Here is a 24,697-nt window from a genome sequence, read left to right as displayed (position 1 = left end):
TAATCATTACGAGACTAATTGTGTGATGGGATTTTTCATAAAATAGAGATGCTCTAACAGTTGGCACTATTGTTATGAAGTCTATTTGTACCATATTTCACTCGTATTCTCTATTCTTATTATGATCAAAAGCTAAATGTTTTTTTTGATGGGGTAATGCTAGTAGCCTTGTCTAGAGACCTATGGAGAAGGTTGGCATTATAGAGTAGACATGTTCATGTGATAATGGGACTATTGTATAGGTGGGGAACTGATAATCTACTTAGAAGATGTATTATAGTTGATGCATAGCATGTTGTACTACATGAAGTTCATGTGGAATTATCAAGGGGACACTTCTTTAGTGAAATTACAGGTAAATAGATCCTCTAGGTAGGTTTATGCTTTGGCCTACAGTTCTTAAAGATGACCATCAATATGCAAAGGAACATGTTGGTTGTATGCAAGAAAGTTAACCATAGCCTAGGATCAAGATGCAAGATCATGTGATTCTATCCCTAGAGCCCTTTTAAAAATGGGGCATATACTTTGTGGGACCCATCAAACTAGTAGCCTATTAGAGGAAGAATCAATGTATCTTGGTGTGATAGATTATTTCACTAAATGGGTTGAAGAAAAGGCATTATGTGATAACAAGTAGAAACCATGGCTCAGATTCTTTGTTCTAATAAGGGATGTTATGTTGTTGGATATGTTGGAAATGAGGGAGTTGCATGACAGTGAATTTGAGGGATTGAAGAGGTGTTAAAAGTGGCAACAATTAGTGCGCTTTAAAGCTAGGGACTGCCAATGGTGCATTAACAAGTTTATACATGCAGGAGTAGTGAAGACCATCTGGGATGGCACATGGGTGGAGATAATGTCACAGTAAGAAATAGGCTATATAAAAAAGGGAGCAAGAAGATCAAGGGTTGCATAGTCTAGGAAATTTAGGGATCAAATAGCCAAGGGAAGTTATGATTCAAAGGCAAAGGGCTCCCATTCTCAACAGTTAGATCTTTTATGTGTCCCTTTGACCAATCCTTTGACTAGCATCGTGAGTGCTATCTAGTAGCACAACTATCACTTGTATTGTCTTTAGTGACAACATCTGGCAATAGTACAACCCTTGTCTTGTATTCACCTGTTGTCTTGAGTTTATGAAGGTTCTATGCTCCCTCACTAATTGTCCCATCTCTACTAAGGCAGTTATATTGTTTTCATATAGCAATATATATTTAGGATTGTTCTATTCATTACATTTTACTATCTAATTTCATTGGTAGAGTATGTCGAACTCCGTACACTAGATGCTGACTATAGAGTAGGATATTGGAGTCCACCTATGTTGGCTCTACGTCATTAGGGCCAAAAATGCTTCAAAAAAGGCACTTGTAAGAAAATGATTAAGTTGCTAATTAGTTGAGATTTGGAAGAATGAAACTACCAAATTTGGTTACTTAGATGTGATTAATGAGAGAATATTGAGTTCATTGAAGAGGTCAGCCATTAATTGTCCCTTATCTTTAATTTATGTCAGGGTCACCTTTTTGGCCATTTTTGTCTTGGAAGTTGGGAGAATTTGTATTTTCGAGAAATGTCCACCTATATCGCATTTGCCTACTCCCATGTCTTCTTTTCACACGCTCTTTCTCTATTCTCTTTTGCCATTTTCTTCTTTGTTCTCACTTTCTTATCACTATGAGATTCATTTGTTGTTGATCTGCTAAAATGTTTAGCAATGCCTCTACAAGTAATACAGATGCAAGCACATGCAAGTACAAACTTACCATCCAACTAGATTCAATTTATTCATCTTGGAGAAGTATACATCATTGAGTACTAACAGATGAGATAGAGACCAACAGATTGCGAACTCAAGGAAAGAAACATATAGATTTGTGGGTGGATGGAAATATTTATCCCAAGGATCCTTCAATAGGTAAGCATACTAATTCTTTTAATATTCATAACTACGTGAGATATGTTGGGGAAGGTCATAATGGGATGCTTGGCTATTGTAGAAGGTTATACTCTACATCTTACACATACATGCCTCAAATGAATGAAATGAAAAAAGCATTATTTATTGCACATACAAGCATTTATGAGCTTACAAATAGGATTAATGTTCTAGAAAATGCTAATAAGTCATTGCAAGACAAGCTAGCACAGTTAAAGAAAACTCCAATAGGATTCAAAGAGAGAAAGAAACCATTAAAAAATATAACTAGCTTGTGTGAGAGAGTAAAGAAAAGAAGATTCACTACAAGGGACTGGGGCAATAGCGACGCCGATTAGCGACGGCGTTTATCGGCGTCGCTATTGGCGTCGCTATATGCGTCGCTATTTGCGTCGCTATTTGCGTCGCATTTGCGACGCAAATAGCGACGCATATAGCGACGCCGCAGGGAAAAAAAGCGCGGCCGAAACCAGAGCGCCGTTTTCATTTTGTTTTCTTCGCCTTTTGAGAGCGAGAGCGAGGGAGAGAGCCAAGGCTTTGTGAAAGAAGAGGAGGAAGAGACTTGTTGCCGCCGCCGCCGCCACCGCCACCGTCGTTGTTCGCGAAGGAGAGGAGGAGCCCTCATTGCAAAGAGAAGCCGCCCACGCTCGCCATATCTCATTGGTGAGTCTCCCTCTCTCTTTATTTTACTTGTTGAAGGTTTAAATCGTTCTCTTTTGTTTATTTAGGATAGGAAAAGAAAGAGAAGGAGAGGGAGAGGGAGAGAGAGGGAGAGAAAGAGAGGGAGAGGGAGAGAAAGAGAGTGAGAGTGCATTCTCTCTCTCTCTCTCTCCCTTTTGCTTGTTTAATGTTTAAATTACTTTCTTCTTTGCTTGTTTAGGAGAGGAAACGAGAGAGTAAGAGAGAAAGAGAGGGAGAGGGAGAGGGAAAGGGAAAGAAAGAGAAAGAGAAATAGAGGGAGAGGGAGAGGGAGGGGGAGGAAATAGGAGAGGGAGAGAAAGAAAAAGAGAGGGAGAAGGAGGGAGAGTGCATTCTCTCTCTCCCTCCCTCTCCCTTTTGCTTGTTTAATGTTTGAATCACTTTATTTTTTTCTTGTTTAGGAGAGGAAATGAGAGAGAAAGAGAGTGAGAGGGATAGGAAGGGGAAGGAAATGAGAGAGGGATAGAAAGAGAAAGAGAGGGAGAGTGCATTGTATCTCTCCCTCTCCCTTTTGCTTGGAGGATGTTTAAATCACTTTATTTTTTGCTTGTTTAGGAAATGAGAGAGAAAGAGAGATAGAGAGGGAGAGGGAGAAAAAGAGAGGGAGAGGGAGAGGGAGAGGGAGGGGGAGGGGAAGGAAATGAGAGAGGGAGAGAAAGAGGGAGGGGGAGGGAGAGGGAGAGGGAGAAAGAGGGAGAAAGAGGGAGAGGGAGGAGGAGGGAGGAAATGAGAGAGGGAGAGAAAGAGAACGAGAGGGTGAGGGAGAGGGTGAGAGAAAGAGAGGGAGAGGGTGAGGGAGAGGGAGAGGGAGAGGGAAGGGAATGAAATTTAAGATAATATACGTATCGATAATGGTATGCAATGTGCTTTGCATACGGCCACGTACTTCATCAAAATTAACCCAAAATTATTGTTATAGAAGTGGAGATCCCTTAAATTGAGTATAGGATAATTTCTCTCAGGTCTTATGACTATGAGTAGAATTGATTGAAATAAATTTTATTACTATAGTTGTAAAATTTCATAGATGGCGCGCATTAATTTTAAAATGGATTACTTATACTCAAAGCCGAGATATAACAAAAAATTATCTACCGGGACAAACAAATCTTTGAGCATGATACAAGGCCGAGATATAACATCGGAAAATCTCTCGACTACTATATACAATGCAAGGTTTATGGTCAACTTGCAAGTTGACGTACATCTCCAAAAAGCTATCCATTTAAGCCTCGTTTGCTGTAATGTAGATAAGATGGCAAACGAAGAAGGTCCTATTGTTCAAGACCGCGAGTCGTATCTTAATCAGCGTGTCCCATGTCCTTGCTCTCAATGCAAGTTGGCAATTAGACGAAAACGCCGATTGTCTATAGAACACGTACGACGATTTGGCGAGTTTCAACCTGAGATTATTGATCAGGCGATTGCAGATTTTCAGCAAACGGTATTTTCAAGTTAGCATTTTTCATGCATTGTACTCTCAAGCTAATTGAAAACCATACACAATAAGATTGGGTCTTGTTGGCAAATTTTGTGTCCAGGGGGGTGATGTCTCGACCCAAGGGGGAGTGCACCCTTTGCGGCCAATTAGAAGAGTTCGTGGACGTGAGATGGATGGATGGCAGGAGCCAATAGACCACTCGCAAGGCCCATCTATATCGTCAATGCCAGAGGAGACAGACAACCTTCCCGACTTGCCTACAATCTTGGAGCCTGAGATGGAGGCAATGATCGATGCATTGATTCCCATGGATGTTGAGACATCTGACCCGCTTAGAGAGGAAGCATCCATACCATTATATGATGGGTGCCGAGTATCTCGGTTGAAGACATTGCTTGCACTCTTAAGTGTGCAAGCGAAATACGATTGGAGCGATACGAGTGTGACTGAGTTATTCAGGTACCTTGCATACAGACTTCATTGTTTTTTTTTTTAACAGTATTATTGTAAATATGGATGGATTTTTCAAGGTGTTTTATGATGTTTTCAGGTTATTGAAATATCATATATTGCCACCTGCAAACACCATGCCTGAGTCTCGTGATGATGCACGACATGTTTTACGGAAGCTTGGCATGGACTACAATAACATCCATGCATGTATCAACGACTGCATATTGTTTCGAGATGAATACGAGACTATGGAGACATGTCCAAAGTGTGGTGCTCACAGGTATCGACAGGACTTGCAAGGGCAGACCATCCCTCAAAAAGTCCTCAGACACTTTCCGCTCATCCCCCGCATAAACCACATGTTTCGCACGTCTGCCATGGCAAGCTTGACAACGTGGCATGTGCAGAATAGGTCTACGGATGGAGTGCAACGAATATCAACAGATTCGCGCGCATGGAGCCACATTGACTCTACCTTCCCAGGCTTTGCGCGAGAGCCAAGGAATCTTCGGCTCGGTCTCGCCATGGATGGTGTGAACCCATTCGGTCTGCGCTCGACTTCTTACAATGTGTGGCCTATAGTGCTTGTCAACTACAACATTCCTCCATGGCTTTCTACGAAGAAAGGACATCTCATCCTTAGCTTGCTCGTCCCGGGCCGCTACAAAGTAAAAAATATGGACGTGTATCTTCGTCCATTAGTCGATGAGCTTAAGATTTTGTGGGAGGAGGGGGTCACGGTGCAAGATAGGAGCAGGCGCGATGGTCGGCGGTCAGCCAACATTCGAGCCATTCTCATGTGGACGATGCATGACTTTCCGGGATTGGGAGAGTGCTCAGGTGAGCAGACCTTTGTTCACGCCGGTAATATCTATATTTTATTTCATTCAATCAAGTATTCACTAGGTCGTGGATCGCCTTGCAGGTCTCGTTACCTCAGGTTATCATGCATGTCCATTGTGTGGGCCACAGTTAGACTCCCGAAGGTCACGAACCATGAAGAAGATGGTATATCAAGGACACGCCACTTTCTTGTCGGAGGATCATGAACTCAGGGAAGGTTTTCTTGGACGACCTCCAGCACGTATGAACGCTGCAAGCTGGTACGAGCTGAAAATGGTAAACCCGGAATCACATCCAAATGGAATGCGACGGTTCTCAGTTTTCTACGAGTTGCCATATTGGACCCACTTACAGGTCAACCACTTGTTGGATCCCATGCATATTTTCAAAAATGTGGGCAGCTTGCTATGGGACCACATCACAGGAAAGAGAGACACTATAGGGTCACGAATGGATTTAAAGGAGGTAGGTAAGATGGAGGCGCTTTGGCCGCAGTCGAGTGCTGAAGGGGGAGTGCAGCTTCCTCGCGCTCCCTGGGTTTTGTCTACCAAAGAAGAGCGCATTGTGAAGCAAGTAATCAAGTCTATCCGCACTCCGACGGGTATGATGCGTTCTCTCAGGTCCGCATTTTCTAAAGATGACCAAATGTCTGGGCTAAAATCCCATGATTGGCATAAGATATGTCAGGTTTGTGAACAGAATGGATTTTAATAAGCGTGGACATTTTGAAATTTGAAAAGTGACCATTATTCTTAATGCTTTCTCATTTGTGGCAGTTTGTCCTACCGATCGCGATCGCGGGATGCCTAACTCCAGAAATTCGCGGGGCCATTTACAAGCTGTCGACTTTGGTGCAATGGATCTCACAGAAAGAGATTAAGACGTCCTCTATTGAATCCGCAAGGCGGGGAGCAGTTGAGACGGTCTGTCTCTTTGAGAAATACCTGCCCACTAGCATGCTCACGATACAAGTTCACCTTCTTGTGCATCTTGTGGACGAAGTGGAGATTGCCGGACCTGTCCATACGCGATGGATGTTCTTCCTGGAGCGCTTCTTGGAGAATTGTATTACTCAATTCGTTGTTTAGATCTTCCATAAAGGTAGATAAGATATGCATTTTAAGATGGATTTTTCAAAAATGATTTATATTAATGCGCTTTGTATAGTTTCAATTGATTATTCTAACATTATTTTTTATCTCTGCAGGTATCTTTATTTTCAGGATGAGTCGAGGGATGAGCGATGAGGAGTTTCAGGAGATGATGGCACGTATGTCTCCAGATCAGCTCGCGAGATTCAGAGAGATAGCAGATCAGGAGCTGTCTCGTTCTTCGTCAGGGCGCTCTGCTAGATCAGCTTCAGTGCGATCAGATGCTTGAGCTTCGAGCAGACGATCTCGACGCTCGCGACTTGGGCCAGAGGGAGGGACTGCGATTGCAGGAGGATCAGGGGGTGCTGCTGTGGAGACACGGACGCGGTGTCTCCGTCTCGTCGTTCAGCTAGAGCTCGGTCACCTCCAGGATTTGTCACACCTGTGGGGACGTCCACTCCAGTTACTCCGGCTTTTGCGCAGCCGTCGGCAGATGTCACGCCTTTTGGTGGCACTCCTTTTGGTGGCACCCCCTCTGGTGGCACTCCTTTTGGTGGCACCCCCTCTGGTGGCACTCCTTTTGGTGGCACCCCCTCTGGTGGCACCCCTTTCAGTGGCACTCCGGGAGAGGGTACCCCCGTCGGTACACCGGATGTTCAGGGGTCTCCTGGATATGCCCAGGAGCGTGGACGGAGATGGGAGAGGGCCCATACGAGGCACACTCCTAGGGATTATGGATACCTAGTGGATGGCAGGTCAGGAGCTATCATCATGAATGATGAGGGGAGGAGGGTGATAGCTCGCATGAGGGAGTTGTGCCAACAAGTTTTTCGGCACAACGTCCTGGATCATTGGAGGAACATACCGGAGGGGAGCAAGGAGTACATAGTAGCATCCTTGCATGAGGAGTTCCCGGTGCCAGCCGCAGTGGATAGATTCTCTACGGGCTGGATGATGGATTGCATGCGTGCATACATGTCACATAGACGATCCGACGCACGCAAGGCAATCAAGAGTGGGGCTCCAAAGCCCGAGTGGTTAGATGCAGAGGACTGGCGCCGACTGAGGGAGGAGGCTACAAATTCGCCAGGACGTTGGAGTCAGCAGCGGGAGGCGGCGAGGGCACGAATCGAGGTCGGATCGGTACATCATCTTGGGAGTGGCGGCCACAGGACATATTTGGAGGACTTTGTAAGTTTCTCTTTTGTTTTGCTTATTTGTTTTTTTGAGATATTATTTGTACTGACAATCATATTTCTAACAGTTAGCATTTTGTTTTCTTTGCAGCACTCCATTACAAATCGTGATCCGCAAGGCCTTGAGACTCAATATGCAGAGAGGCACGGTCTCAGATCATTGATCGACCGATTGTACAGACGCGGCGGCCCAGTAAGTCTCTCATCTTTCATGTCCGTAGTTACCATGAGATATTTGAATGCATTATTGTATGGTGGATTGATATGTTGTTTCTTTTTCTGCAGAATCCGTTTGATGCTCCTTTGCAGAGGGACGAGCTTTCGGGGGACGACGATTTGTAGCTCGCCCTCGGATCCTTAGCGCTCACATACCTTTAGTTTTTAGTCGCCCGATCTATGTAGACATTTTCTATGTATTAGTGATATTGTTTTATGATTGTACCAATCGCATTTTATGCGATATCATGTATTTATTTCATCTATCAGTTTTATGATTTCAGTATAGATTCTTTTTGTTTGCAAACGCTTTGTATGCAGCAGTGCAGAAACTATTTTGTATGGCTCTCATACAGCACACAGTGCTATATGTGGCAGGGCAGCTTGCTGCCCTGCCACAAAATTTTTTTTTCCTCTGTTACCGTCGCTATTTGCGTCGCAAATTTACTGCAGGCGTCGCTATTGTCGTCGCTATCAGCGTCGCAAATTCTCTGTAACCGTCGCTATATGCGTCGCTATTTGCGTCGCTATATGCGTCGCAAATGCGACGCATATAGCGACGCAAATAGCGACGCATATAGCGACGCAAATAGCGACGATTCTATATGCGTCGCATTTGCGACGCATATAGCGACGCAAATAGCGACGATTCCATGGCGTCGTCAATAACGACGCTTTTTGCGACGACGGGGGCAAATTTTGTTGTTTGTATTTTCGTCGCTTTAAACGTCGCTATAAGGTCTATATCTTGTAGTGATTGAATCTTGCAAAGAAATATGTCTCTAACATGTCAGGCATCAATATTTGAGAGAGTGAGGAGAGAATTAGTCTTTTAAAAGAGACCATGAACAAGAATGATATTTTGAGGATTCTTAAGTCACCTCAGAATATGGATTTGAGAGGCCCAACTCTCAAAGAATTGGTTAAGGGCTTAAAGGACACAATAAAACCAAACAAAATTGTAGAGACATGTGATAATGTGGACATTAGTCGAAAAGGTTATCGTTCTATCTCAAGATTGTTGAGATGACAAGCTCAACATATGCGGACATTGATGATGGACCGCCTGGTTAGATGGGTCCACACATCTACACTTAGCACGTCGGTGGTCATTATGACTCTCACATGGCCACTAACTCATTACTTATTATATTCAGGTTGCTACACCTATTTACAACTGGCATAGTTATAGCACCAATCGACTAGTGTAGTCGATTATGCATTGTTTGACTTAATAGGCCACTTTTCTTTATGTTGTATATTATCTATACTTTGTGTACATTGTAAAGTGTGTGGAAGAAGAAGAAGAAACTAGCAAGAAAACGTTTTGGCCTCCATCTCTCTTCTTGTCTCTTGAGTGAGCTTCTCCTCGTGCATTCTGTGTGTGTTCGGCGCAGCATCTTGAGCAAGTCCCCCCACCACGCGATTCTTGACATGGTATCAGATCCGCACCACTGAGAGAGGCTGATTTTGAAAGCTGAAGTGAAGGAGAAGAAGCAAGGTTCGAGCAAGAAAGCCACGGGTGAGAAGCTCTCCTATCCTTCCACTCTCTCTCTTGGATAGTGCTTGTGGAGGCACCGGAAGCAGGGCAGAGCAAAAATTTCAGATTGCAGTGAGATTTGGTGTGCACGAAGAGCGCTGTGTACTGCATACAAGCCCTTGCCCACAGTTATTTTGGGCATCTGAGGCCGTTTCACGCCCCGTTTTAGAGCCGCAAGGTTACGGACAGCAGTTCAAGATACCCTGCAATTTTAGCTATGTCTGCTGTATACAAGTGCACAGGTTACATATTTTAAATCTGTAAGTTCAAAGGTGTTTACAGTGAATAAACACAAGGTTTATTTTCAAATTGGTTGTAGATTGCATGTATTGTTGAGCAAACATTGAAAAAGGTTGTCTGGTGTATTATTGTGCACTACAAGTTTAGGGTTACAGAAGATTTGCTTGCTGTTTGGTATTAGTTTTGTGATAATGGCAGAGAACAATGGAAACCCCATCATTGAGAAGCTCAACAAAAACAACTACTCTTCATGGAAGTTCCATGTCACGAACTTACTTATTGGGAAAGGCCTCTATGAGTTTGTGTCAGGTGAAGAAAAGGAGCCGGAGGTGAGTGATCCTCCAACTGTAGAAGAGACAAAGGCACAGAAGGAATGGAATGCAAAAGACAAAAAAGGTCATGTATTGGCTGTCTGTAGTAATTGACAATAATATGCTGGGACATATAAGAAATGCAGAGAATTCATATGCAGCTTGGACCATACTTGAAAGTATCTTTTTCATAAATACAAAGGCACAAAAGATTCAACTCAAGCAAGAGTTGAATACATTGAAGAAAGGGAAGATGTCTATCAATGAGTATGCACTGAAGGTAAGGAGCATTGTAGATGCCTTGGCAGCGATTGATGCAATGCCTTGATGATGATGATTTGGTGTCATCTACCTTGGGTGGACTTAACAATGAAAAGGCTTGGAAGTCTTTTGTAACTTTCGTATATGGCAGAAAGCCATTTCCAGATTTCGATGAGTTGGTCTTCCTTATGATCACTGAAGAGATCAACATGCAGAGTGAGACATCTGAAAGAAGTGGTGAACAGGTCCAAGCTTTCTACTCCACTTTAGGAAGGGGACATGGCAGGTTCTCTTCAAGAGGCCATGGTACAGGATGTGGTAGTGACAACCAGCAAAACAGATTGAATCAGCAATTTGGTGATATGCAGGTTTCAAGAGGTCGTGGTAATTTTAGAGGCAGGAGGAGCTTTAGAGGAAGAGGTGGATTGCAGAACAGAGGTTCTAACAACTATGGTATTGTGTGTCACTATTGTGGCAAAATAGGTCATATTGCAGCCCAATGTTATGCTAAGAAAGATGATATTCACAGTGGTAAGTTGCAGCAAGGAAACTATGCATCATCTTCATGATAGAATGAAGACAAAAATGAATGTATGTTTGTTATGCAGCATATGTTGAATGTTGTTATAGGAAAGGGAACACATGATGATGTTTGGTATGTTGATTCAGGTGCATCCAATCATATGACCAACCATGCATAATGGTTCGGAGAGATACATGATTTGGAAAATGTAGGTTATGTGCAGATGGGTGATGATTCATGCCACCCAATTGTACACATTGGAAAAGTTCCCTTATCCTTGCATGATGGTAAGACAAAGAGTCTTTCAAATGTATTACATGTGCCATCTATTACAAAGAACTTGGTGTCATGGTAGAGCAAGGGCTGCAAGTCAGATTTAATGCAAAGGACTGCTTTGTAGAAGACTTCAATGACAAGTGCAGGTTGGTAGCAAAGGAAAGTAGAGTTGGACGTATGTTTACTCTAGATGCTGGAATTCCTACTATGAATGCTGCTATGTATGCTAAAGGAAAAGATGTTGTTGCAGATATTGAAATTTGGCACAAATGCATTGGACATGCAAATGTACAAAGGCTGAAATTAATGCAGTCCAAAGGGTTGGTTATAGGTTTGCCTACATTTAGAGTTGCAGAATTTCATAAGGTATGCAAAGCATGTCAGTTTGGTAAGCAGGCAAGACAACCCTTTTCACATGACAGAGATGTAAGCAGAAATATCCTTGATGTTGTGCATACAGACATTTGGGGGCCTACACAAAATGTATCTCTTGGAGGCAGTTCATACTTTGTCACATTCATTGATGATTATTCTAGAAAGCTGTGGGTATATTTTATGAAGGAAAAGAGTGAAGCGTTTGAGTACTTTAGAACTTTCAAGGCTGCAGTTGAAAGAGAAACATGCTTGAAAGTAAAGTGCTTGAGGTCAGATGGAGGGGGAGAGTACCTCTCGAATGAGTTCAGTGATTTTCTGAGGTCTCATGGGATAAAGAGATAGTTCACATGCAGGTATACCCCACAGCAAAATGGTATTGCAGAAAGGAAAAACATGCATATTGCAGAAGTTGCACACGCCTTGATGGGCTGAAAAGAATATGCCTAAGCATTTTTGGTCTGAGGATGTTCATACTGCTGTTTATATTATGAACAGAACTCCCACAACTGCAGTTCATGGGATGACTCCTGAAGAATGCTTTACTGGTAAGAAGCCTGATTTATCGCACTTGAAGGTATTTGGCTGTGTTGCATACGTTCATGTGCCAGATGAGCTATGGAAGAAGCTTGATCCAAAGGCAGAAAAATGTGTTTTTATTGGATACTCTTTAGAGCAGAAAGAGTATCGTTGTTATAACCCTATCACATGTAAGTTCAGAGTGAGCAGGGATGTCATCTTTGATGAAATGAGCAGTTGGTATGCATCTAGTGGTGATGCATTAGATGATCATGACACTCAATCACAAACTCTTAGTGGACCAGAGACATCATCTGGTAGTCCTTGGTCTGGGAGACGAAGGAGTAGCTCTACATCTTCAGGTGCATCTAGTAGCACTATAGGTAAAGACAAAGGAAAGAATAAAGTGTCAGATGGCATTGATGTAGTTCTTGATGGAGACTCCAGTGGCTCAGAGAGCTTAGATAATGAGCTTGGTATTCCTTCTGTCAGGACACCAAGTGTACAGAGAGCTCATAATAATATAAAGGCTCCATTGAGTGATCCCGTGGTACGTAGATCTAGTAGGGTCAGATACCCTATTAAAAGATTTGGTTTTGAAGGTTATGCAGCTCACCATTATGCTTATATGGTGAAAGTGATTGAGGATGTTGAGCCCACATGTTTTAAGGAGGCTGTTGTGGTCATGCTCGTTGGGATGCAGCAATAGATGAGGAGATGGCTGCATTAGAGGCCAATAAGACTTGGGATCTAGTATCATTGCCGAAGGGCAAGAAAGCTATTGAATGTAAGTGGGTTTATAAGATTAAGCACAATGCAGATGGTTCTATTAGTATGTACAAAGCTAGGCTGGTTGCAAAAGGCTATGCCCAGACATATGGCATAGATTATGAAGAAAACTTCACTCCAATTGCTAGGATGGCAACTGTTAGATGTGTGATTGCTTTGGCAGTAGCCAAAGGTTGGAGGTTGCAGCAAATGGATGTGAAGAATGCCTTCTTGCATGGTGATTTGTAGGAAGAAGTGTATATTGATTAGCCAGTAGGTTATGAAGATTTAGAGCATCCCACGTATGTATGCAGGTTGAAGAAGGCACTCTATGGGCTCAAGCAAGCACCTAGAGCATGGCCTGACAAGATCAGAGAGTATCTTGTCAATATTGGCTTTTATGTTTCTGATGATGATCACTCACTTTATGTGAGAAAGGGAGATGCAGGTTTGGTCATCATAGTCATCTATGTGGATGACTTGATTATTAGAGGTGATAGTGATAGTGGGATTGCTGAAGTCAAGGACTTTTTGAAGAAGAAGTTTGAGATGAAGGATTTAGGTGAGCTAAGGTACTTCCTTGGCATTGAGGTGATCAGATGTGATGATGGTATATGGCTGTCCCAAAGATAGTATGGCTTGGATATGTTGTCCAAGTATGGTATGACAGCATGCAAACCACTTTCAGTCCTGTTGGAGCAGAATGTAAAGTTGAGTGCTGATGTTGGGGATGAGATAGAAGACCCTACTATGTTCAGGAGGATAGTGGGGAGTTTGATCTACATGACCATTACAAGGCCAGACTTGAGCTACGGTATTGGTCTTGTGAGTCAATTTATGCAAGTACCTAGAAAGCCACATTTGGATGCAGTGAGATGCATATTGAGATATGTGAAGTCCACATTACATTATGGACTTTTCTATGAGGCAGGTACAGATGTATAGGTTTTTGGATACACAGATGCAGATTGGGCTAGTAGTATGTCTGATAGAAGATCTACCAACGGATACATGTTCTCTCTTGGTAGTGCAGCAGTTACTTAGAGTAGAAAAAAGCAATCTACAGTTGCTTTGTCGAGTACAGAGGCTGAGTATAGAGGTGCTGCTGTAGTAGCATGTGAGATAGTATGGCTGCAAAAGTTATTGGTTGATTTAGATGTGCAGGTGGAAGGTCCAATTGTCATTTATTGTGACAACATGAGCAATATACAGTTGGCTAGGAACCCTATGTTCCATGCCAGGACAAAACATATTGAGGTACACTACCACTTTGTGAGAGAGAAGGTACTAGTAGGTGAGATTGACTTGGTGTATGTTAGCACACAGGATCAGATAGCTAACATCTTCATGAAGGCATTGGGTACAGAGAAGCTTCAAAAGTTTCGAAGCTTACTTAGAGTTGCAGAGATGCAGTTGAGCTTGAGGGGGAGTGTTGAGATGACAGGCTCAACATATGCAGACATTGATGATGGACCGCCTGGTTAGATGGGTACACACGTCTACACTTAGCACATCAGTGGTCATTATGACTCTCACATGGCCACTGACTCATTACTTATTATATTCAAGTTATTACACCTATTTAAAACTAGCATAGTTATAGCGCCAATCGACTAGTGTAGTCAGTTATGTATTGTTTGACTTAGTAGGCCACTTTCCTTTATGTTGTATCTTATCTATACTTTGTGTACATTGTAAAGTGTGTGGAAGAAGAAAAAGAAACTAGCAAGAAAACGTTTTGGCCTCCATCTCTCTTCTTGTCTCTTGAATGAGCTTCTCCTTGTGCATTCTATGTGTGTTCGCGCAGCATCTTGAGCAAGTTCCCCCCACCACGCGATTCTTGACAAAGATTATGGTTTAAAAATCTAAAATATAATAAAATAATTGTATTTGGGTTTCCTTGATCCCTTAAAGTATTGATTGCAAGGACTGCCATGAATCATAAGATTCCACAAGTTTTTGGGGAGTAGATTCATATTGAAGTGTATATGCCACGAAAATAAAAAAGGAAAATCTAGTTTTGAATACAATGCATTTAACAATATATGGGTTGATCTAAGAAGAGTGTAGATTGCAATGGTTCACATGTATAGGCTCACGTTAGAGGAATGTCAAGATGTCTTGAAGTTTTTCTTGAAGTTAGATGAAGCACAGATTCAAAAAGGACAAAAGATGAAAAGAGTTAGCATTTGCATCATGAACAAGGTATTGGAATACAACAATGGTGCAGCTCAGGTACCAATTGAGAATCATTAAACACTGAAATGGTTGTTTTCTCATACAGGTATTCCAAAAATTATTAAGTTTCAAAGTGAAGGAGAAATGTTGGTTGTTGATGAGGTTGGCAATTTTAGTGTGGAATGGCACATGAGCACTAACTTGAATACTATCAAATGTGTTGGATCCAAATATTGGAGCAACTTGCACCCTGCAAGAAGATCCCCAACTAGAGACTCTATAGACCTGAGTAAAAATAAAAACAAGGAAGATATATGGAATCCCATTCTTTCAATTCCTCTTACAAATGTTCATATATGTACTTTGCATGCAAAGATTAGAATTATTGATAAACTTCTCAGGTTGCATCTCGACTATGTATACTCAATTAAGCCTTTGTCTTTATTGAATGAGTGTATTAACAAATGTGATGCATTACTCTCCAAAATGGGTTTTCATGGAGATCAAGTTCACTTAAGAAAAGATCCAAAACATTCAAGGAAAACAAGAGATGTCTTGGCTAATGTCTGAATGGGAGGCTCAATGGGAAACCATACAAAAAAACAGATGAGTATTACTTGGAAGCATTGGAAAGAGACCTTTGGGATAATGGTAAACATTGCAAGCACACTACGACTTGCATTTCTAAGGATGGAGGTTTGGAGACACCTAGATGTCTTCCTAAAGCTCCTCAAGCAACAAACGAAAGCCTAAACTTTGGTGGGTGAAAATGAGCGATCAGGGACATGATTCGACGTGGGGTCAAGTGAGGTAACACATGAAAATATCATTTTTTTATCTTTCTAACACCTATATGTAATGGGAGTCGCATTGATAGATGGAAATCCCAAGTGGTACCATGCATGTTTGACACGTGATTGTGATATTTCAGTTTTGAGACACACGCCTCATGCAAGAAGAGATATCCTCGTACATGGAACGTGTTCTCGCTTCCAATTTTTGAGTCCCCAAGTGGAATTTTACGTAGTAGTAGGGGGGGCATGTTTTCCATCTAGCAACTAAGGGGAAGCAAGGGGAAACTTGGTAAAATAGGGAAAAAAGTAAAAACATGAAGAGTTTTTTTCTTAAGAAAAGAAAGGGAGAGGGGTTCTACACAAGACAATTAGCTTATCTCTCATAGAGAGAGAGAGAGAGAGAGAGAGAGAGAGAGAAAGAGAGAGAGAGAGGAATCTTACAGTTTGAAGAGAAGGGAGAAATTTGATGCTCAGAAGAATAAGAATAAGTTTTTAGAAGAAAGAGGCCATGCAATTGAAGTTATTGAGTCGTGGAGCATGATGGCAGTATATTAAAGATGGGGCTCTTGAAGCCAATTGGCTTATGCGAGTTCTTAGTTTTTAGATGATGGCAATAAGAGTCTTCCTTTTGTCTTGTTTTCTTCTAATGTTGTGTGGGGCAGAGAGTATGTAAATCTGTTCTGATGTATGGATATGGGTGAGAGACAACAAAGGGCTGTTCTTCATCGTGTGGAGAGTGATGTATGTTAGTTGTTTGCATGAGGCTTCCTGTTAGAAGAGAAGAATGAAAGTAAAGGATCTCTACATCTAAAAGTGAATATGTAGCAAAGAATATGTATTATGGGTGGGTGTTGAATGCAAGGATTTGAATTAGTAAAAATTCGAAAGGATTTGCAGCCAGGAAAATAATGAATTAGAGCTCATAACGTTCAAAGCTCTGTAACTCTTCATCAATACAAGATATGCTAAAATGTATCTGATGTTATGATGAAATGATAATATGGTGCGCAGATCGGATATTGTACGCTCGCGTAGTGAATGCCAGAAGGTCCCCAAGAACAAAAGAACTCTACTTTTTGCACAAAACTCAAGGTAAAAAGCATGCATGACATGAAAAAAAGACCAATTGGGTGCAATCTCCCCCCATGCCTTGTGTGAGCGCTCCACAAAGCATGTATTTTATGTATTAATCATCTTCAAGCTCAAATAATAGCCCAAATTACAAAATAGCAAGCTTTTAGCTTTTGAGTTTGCTTTAGCACAAAATAGAAATAAAGCTAATGGGCAGTGCCCAAAGAGTCTTGCATACCCAATACAATGTCCAAGTACAAATAACATAATCCTGCACCCATGCGCATACAAAATAATAAATAAATATCCAACGCCTCAATAAATAGGTGCGACAAAATATAGGTGCCATGCCTAAGGTATGCGCCCATCAAAATATAAATGATAAATCGAATACCCGCTATCCTCCAATGCTTTCCTCCGCCATTGCTGCTATCTCTACACATCAACTGAGGCATTCACAATCGTTAGTAAAATAATACAATTAAACCAACAAAAGTGAATACCTAGCAGTCTTCAGCTACATAAATAAATCAACTGGCTAGAAATCAATCCTAATCTTAATTTATTACGAGTGCGCACTCTAAACTCATAAACGTTTATTAATTTAATATGCATTTTGCAGAATCACCCATGTACACACTAAATTAATGAAACGCCCGAAAAGGATAGGCGTCCCCATCAACTTCTCACACAAAGAATCCACTTTGTATATGAGCCCCGTGTTGAGATATCGAGCTCCACTCGTGATACGCCAGGGTGACCGTTGTGTATTTATGTCACCGACTTGTCAGTTGCAGACGCGGTTGGTACACCGCCCATGAATAATAGCTACATGATAGCTATCCTTGTCTACTCTAGTTCGTGGCTCGGTTAGTATGCCACCTTAGTTAGTTGAGTTTGGTTTGAGACCCATATATAGGGTTCTTCTATTTCTTTGTAAGAGAGTTCTTTTGGCTTACACAACTAAGAAGAGGAAAATTGTTTTCAGCCTCCACCTCTATGTGTATTCCCCCATTGTGCAAGCAAGAAAGCTACAAGTGAGACTCCTTCCTTCTCTCCCACAATCGTGACACCCCGGTCATCAAAGTTTACGGAATCCACCGTAAAACCTCACGAAATCCACCGTGGCATGAAATCCACCGTGGCATGAAATCCACCGTGAAATATGCCTCCTGGCATCATACCCTTGGGGTGGGATAGCAATTGACCACAATTGCTATTAGCTCAATGTGGAGCTAACAGAGTGGGGAAAGCATTTAAGTCTGTAGTGTGCATCCATTGGGCTTCCTCTATAGGATGGTTCTTAAATTTGACTAGATATCTAGAATATCTTCGGCCAGTTCTAGTGATTATAAAATCAGTATCTATGATAGCTTCAGGTTCAAGTATTTCAGTCTCTTCCTCTAACAAAGGTGGGTTTTCATAAACAGGGTGTAGAGGTAATTGGCCTCTAAAGGGTCTTAATAAACTAATGTGAAATGTGTTGTGAATTTTCCAGTGAGGTGGTAATTCTAACTTGAATGCATTGTCATTAATTTTGTGAATGATCCTAAATGGTCCATAGAATCTAGGGGCTAATCTCACAATTGGGTGTCTATCTACACTTTGTAATCTACGTTTTTCTATTCTCAACCAAACATAGTCATCAACTTTGAAATTCATTGCTTGTCTTTTCTTATTTGCTTGTTTGGTATATGATTGCTGGGCTTTGGCAATCATGTCTTTAACCTCATCAAAAAAAGTATTGTGCATACTAGCAATATCATCAGCACTCTGAATTCTATTTGATAAAGATGCAACAGGTGTAGACAATCTATAACCATAAATCACTTCAAACGGTGCTTTCTTTGTAGATGTGTGTGGTGTATTGTTATATGCAAACTGTAATAAATGCAAATGTGTATCCCATGTCTGTGGTTTAGAAATAGTATAAGCACGTAAAAGATCTAGTATAGTACTGTTAGTGGCTTCTATTTTTCCATTAGTTTCAGGATGAAATACAAATGAGAAATCAATTTTTGTGCCTAGGTTAGCAAACAAAGTAATCCAAAAGTTGTTACAAAATCTAGAATCACGATCAGAAATAATAACTTTTGGTAATCCATGGTTAGTGAAAACAGTTTTAAAAAACAACTGTGCTGCCTGTGATACAGTTAAAGTTTTCTTACATGGAATGAAATATGCTTGCTTACTAAACATGTCTACTACTGTCCAGATCATATCATGGTTAGATTTAGTATTAGGTAAACCAGTAATAAAATCCATAGAAATTTGTTCCCATGGTTTTGATGGAATAGATAAAGGCATAAGTAATCCATACTGTTTACCATGATGTCTCTTAACTCTTTGACAAATCAAACATTCAGAAACAAAGTTAGATACATCAATGTCCATATGTAGCCAATAAAAATCTTCAGTTAATGTACGTAAAGTAGATATGATACCTCTATGACCTTGATATGGAGGACAATGAATCTCATTCAAAACAAAAGATCTGAATGGAACTGTAACACATAATCTCTTTTCATAAAACATGAATCCATCATTATAAGACAGTGAATCAATAGGAATCCAGTTATTTTGAACTAATTTATTCCAATCAGCATGAAAAGTAATGTCCTGATGAGTAGTATCTTTCATAGAATTTAAAGAATCAAATGATATAACAGAAATATTATGAATGGTAGTTCTTCTACTTAATGCATCAGCCACTACATTTTCTTTACCAGGTTGATATTGAATGATAGGATGAAAACTCTAAATAAAGGCTGCCCAGGAGGTTGGCTAAGTAAATGTCTAATACTTTATTGATCGGTCTTAATCATAAATTCAGAGCCCATTAAGTAGTGTTTCCATTGTCTTAAGGCTTGTACCACAGCTAATAATTCTTTATCATATGTGGAATATTTCAATTCAGAGGGTTTCAGCTTACAACTAGAATAGGCTATAGGATGATTGTCCTGCATAAGTACGGCTCCTATTCCTGATCCGCTAGCATCGGTCACTACTAAAAAGAATGGTCTATTAAAATCAGGCAACTGTAGTACAGGAGCATGGGTTAATACATGTTTCAATAAGTCAAAGGATTTTTGTTAATTATCGGACCAATAATAAACAATACCTTTCTTCAAAAGTTTAGTCAATGGTAAAGCAAGTAATGAAAAATTATGCACAAACTTCCTGTAGAAACTAGCAAGACCTAGGAATGATCGTAACTCATGTACATTTTTAGGTATAGGCCAGTTCAATATTGCTTCTATTTTCTTAGGGTCAACTTTAATTCCATCAGATGATACTATATGACCTAAATACTCAATTTCTGTTTTAAAGAACTCACTCTTTTCCAGATTTGCATATAGTTGATTATCTTTTAATAACTGGAAAACCAATGACAAATGCTCATAATGTTCTTTCTCATTTTGACTAAACACCAAAATATCATCAAAGAAGACAATAACACAATGCTGATATTTCAAAAATATACGGTTTATCATTCTACTAAATGTAGCAGGTGCATTAGTCTATCCGAAAGGCATCACTAAAAATTCATAATGACCAAATTGTGTCCTAAATGCAGTCTTGAAGACTTATCTAGTCTCACCTGATGATAACCAGATTTAAGGTCTATTTTACTAAATATGGCAGAACCTTGCAGTTTATCCATAAGGTCATCGACTCTAGGAATTTGATATATATTCTTTACATTGATCTTATTTAAAGCTCGATAGTCAATGCACATACGATAGGTATTATTTTTCTTCTTTACTAACAGAACAGGTGCACCAAATGGAGAACTACTAGGTCTAATCAATCCTCTATTTAGTAATTCCTCAACTTGACATTGAATTTCTTTTTGCTCTATCTGGTTATGCCTATATGGTGCTTTACAAGGTGATTGTGTATCAGGAATTAAATCTATTTTATGGTCTTCTGGACGTGAAGGAGGTAAAGCAGGTGGTAGATCTTCTACAAAACAGTCTTTAAAGTATGAAATAAATTCTTTATGCCTAGGGTGCATATGATTTTCTTTAACTTGCAGTTCATTCACCCAAATGAGATAAGATTTACTACTTTTGCGTAATGCACGTTTAGCTTGAGTATGCGAAAGCAGTGGAAAAGCATTAGATGCATGCATACCATACAATGTAATATGTTTTCCTTGAAATTTAATATTAATTGAATGTGTGGAATAATCTATATTAGGGTTATGCTGATGATGCCAAGGCATACCTAAAATAATATCATTGGACTGTAGTGGTACAACTAGAAAATTTCTTCTTTCAGTGTATTCACCAATTTGAATTTCTAAGTCATGTACTTCCTGTGTACCATTATACCTAGTACCTAAGAATGCTGCTTTAATGCGATAATGCGTAGGAACAGTCTGTAACTTCAATTCTTTCACTAGCTTTGCAGACATAAAATCATGAGTACTACCATCATCATGCAAAATAATATTTTCCTTTCCATGCACTAAACATGTCATTGTCAATAAAGAATGTGGAGTTGGCATACCTGGTAAAGTATCCGAAGGAGTAGTAATGTCGTCCTCATCTTCCGTGAAATCAAGCATTTCTTCATGTTCATCATCTTCCATTGCTCCAAGGTAGTTGATATGGACAGGTGGCTTCTTTGAATGGAAATTTGCTGCTAGATGTCCAGGTTGGTGGCATTTATAACATACTATAGGTTTGGCTTTGGTTACATTGTTTGCAATGGCAGGAAGTCTAGGGATATTAGGATTTGGCTGTGGAATGGGCTTAGGGTTCTGATTGGTATTGGATGGTAAAGCAAGTGGTTTTTCCCAAGTCTTACGGAAAGATGATGAAGGAAAAAAACCTTGATTAAATCTTCTAAATTTTGAGTTGAATGGCTTAGATCCATAGTTACTATTGGTTTGAAATTGCTGTGGATGCTTGTCTTTTCCTCGCAGCTTGTCTTCAGTGTCATGAAGCTAATGAAATTGCATCTTCAAGAGTTGTAGGCTTGAACATATTAACTTCAGCGTAGTAATGCCCAAGTAGTCCAAACATATACTTGCGCTTGTGTGTCGCTTCAAGTACGTCTTCAAGCATGCGTAACTGGAGTAATGCATTTCAAAAACATTCGGTATACTGAGGAATAGGCTCACGATCTCGTTGCTGAAGAAGGTCCCATTGCTTTATGGCTTTTTCATGAAATTAAGGAGGAAAGAAATTCTGCATAAACTTCTTCATGAAATTCTCCCAAGTAGTGGGACAATCTATACTCTTACGAACCACGGTCCACCAAAGAGATGCTCTATCCACTAAATGATTAGTGGCACACTTGATTTTATCTTTTTCTGCATATGTTTCCTCATGAAAGTAGTCATTAAACTGACTAATGAATACAAGAACAATTTTTCCCTCTCGAGTGCCATTGAAAGTACGGAATTTGAAATTTATTTTACTTATCTTTGTTTCCTTGCGGATGGATTGAGCTTCGAGAGTCGCGTTGATGGTACGTTGGATAAGGTCTTCAGATTGAGGTTCGTCTTTGTCGGTAGTCGATCTTTGTAAATTAGCCAATTGAACTTGTAATGCTTGCCTAGCTCATCGTTCTTCATCCAACTGCATCATAATTAAGTCCAGCTTTTGCTCCATCGTAGGTTCAGGTAGGTCGCCTTCAGCCCATTAAATCATCCATATGTAGTTCCGTCATCCTGCAAAACTCAAAAGACCTCACACTCTCAAAATCCAATTAGCGGGATGAGCGTAGCTCAAGATCGAGTGTACAAGGCTTATATATTTTTGGGTGTGGCTTTCACAATCTTCGTCTTTGACTATTGCGGGATTTGTAATGTTTGAAAAATCTGTGTTTTATCCTTTTGTGTGTGGTGAAATGGTTCAACAAACTTGCGTATACGAAGAGTACCTTCCAATGAACAACTTTGCAGTTTGGAGTTTCTGCACAGGAACAGCCCTTCTATGAGTTTTGAACAGAAGTCAGTTTTGACTTCAGTTGACTTGTTTGACTTGCAGAGTTGCAAACTTATGTGACTTGCAGAGTTCCAAGACTTGCAGAACTTGGTTGCTTTATCAGACTTGCAGAACTTGAATTTGGAAGACTTGCAGTACTTGTTGAGTTTGTGAGGCTTGTGTGATTTGGAGCTTTAGTAACTAAGCTTTTAAGATTAGTAAGTAAAAATGTGAAATCGTGGGGGGGCGTTTTTCAGCCCGACGGAAATTTTGCGACCATCTTCTTATACCAGGCATTGACGATTTGTTTAGTTTAAGCTTTTTAAGCTTAAACCAAGCTTATGAAGCTTATGAAGCTTGATTAAGCTTTAAAACTTTTGAGATTATGAGAGCTTATCTCTGTTTCTTGACGACTTGATGTAGGAGATATCCACGTGGTCATCCGCCTCTACAAGTTGGTCCTTCGCGATCTGATGATGGAAACAGAGGTTCTTGATTGCCAGGAATCCACCTGTATCGACCGTTTGCGACGAGATTGACCATAGAGCTCCATCGTTCCAGGAGCTCCGCCTTCGCACAAGATGGGTAGCGATTGGAAGCTCTTGATCTCAGCTTCGCTTTGATACCACTGGTGCGTAGATCGGATGCTGTACGCTCGCGTAGTGAATGCCGGAAGGTCCCCAAGAACAAAAAAACTCTACTTTTTGCACAAAACTCAAGGTAAAAAGCATGCACGACATGAACAAAAGACCAATTGGGTGCAATCTCCCCCCATGCCTTGTGTGAGTGCTCCACAAAGCATGTATTTTATGTATTAATCATCTTCAAACTCAAATAATAGCCCAAATTACAAAATAGCAAGCTTTTAGTTTTTGAGTTTGCTTTAGCACAAAATAGAAATAAAGCTAATGTGCCGTACCCAAAGAGTCTGGCATACCCAATACAATGTCCAAGTACAAATAACATAATCATGCGCCCATGCGCATACAAAATAATAAATAAATATCCAATGCCTCAATAAATAGGTGCAACAAAATATAGGTGCCATGCCTAAGGTATGCGCCCATCAAAATATAAATGATAAATCGGATACTTGCTATCCTCCAATGCTTTCCTCCACCCACTGCTGCTATCTCTACATATCAACTGAAGCATTCACAATCGTTAGTAAAATAATACAATTAAACCGACAAAAGTGAATACCTAGCAGTCTTCAACTACATAAATAAATCAACTAGTTAGAAATCAATCCTAACCTTAATTTATTACGAGTGCACACTCTAAACTCATAAACGTTTATTAATTTAATATGCATTTTGCGGAATCACCCGCAATGGAATCACCCATGTACACACTAAATTAATGAAACGCCCGAAAAGGATAGGCGTCCCCATCAACTTCTCGCACAAAGAATCCACTTTGTGTATGAGCCCCGATCATCAAAGTTTACGGAATCCACCGTAAAACCTCACGGAATCCACCGTGAAATATGCCTCCTGGGATCATAATATAAAATCAAAGAAAGTATCCTCCCCTTTGCAAGTTTGTGCTTCTTGGAGCAGAGAAATTATGTGTTTGCTGTATAGAGCAGTAGTGTATTTTGGCAATGCTCTATGAGGCAAGTTTTATGTTGCATGTGGCAATAGGTGAATTCAACAACATCTACACCACCAACTTGGTTTCCCTTGAAAGTCATCATGATTATCCATTGCTATATCAATGTAAAGTTTGTTTTGTTGCAGTAATGGAATGTCTACAATAGTCAAATGCTTGTAGCAGTTGAATTGGCATGAAAATTTACCGTATAAAGCTTTGGTTACCTCCATTTTTTATTTGTATTTATGTGTGCTCTGAGAAAATGACAAAAAGGATGTATAAGTGATTTTGCACTACTTGAGGCAACCACGCTTTGTGGGGTAGTTTTTGCATGGGGCTACCATCCCTAAAAAATAGGATTGGTGTGAATCTTAAAGCTTGTGTTGTCAAAGTCTCAACCATGGTTGTTTTCGCAATTCTCTCCAAAA

This window comes from Lygodium microphyllum, chromosome 14 (genome assembly GCF_053477565.2).
Source record: "Lygodium microphyllum isolate KBCC chromosome 14, Lygodium_microphyllum_v1.1.10, whole genome shotgun sequence".
In the NCBI taxonomy this organism is placed as follows: Eukaryota; Viridiplantae; Streptophyta; class Polypodiopsida; order Schizaeales; family Lygodiaceae; genus Lygodium; species Lygodium microphyllum.
Note: the sequence above shows the minus strand (reverse complement) of the source record.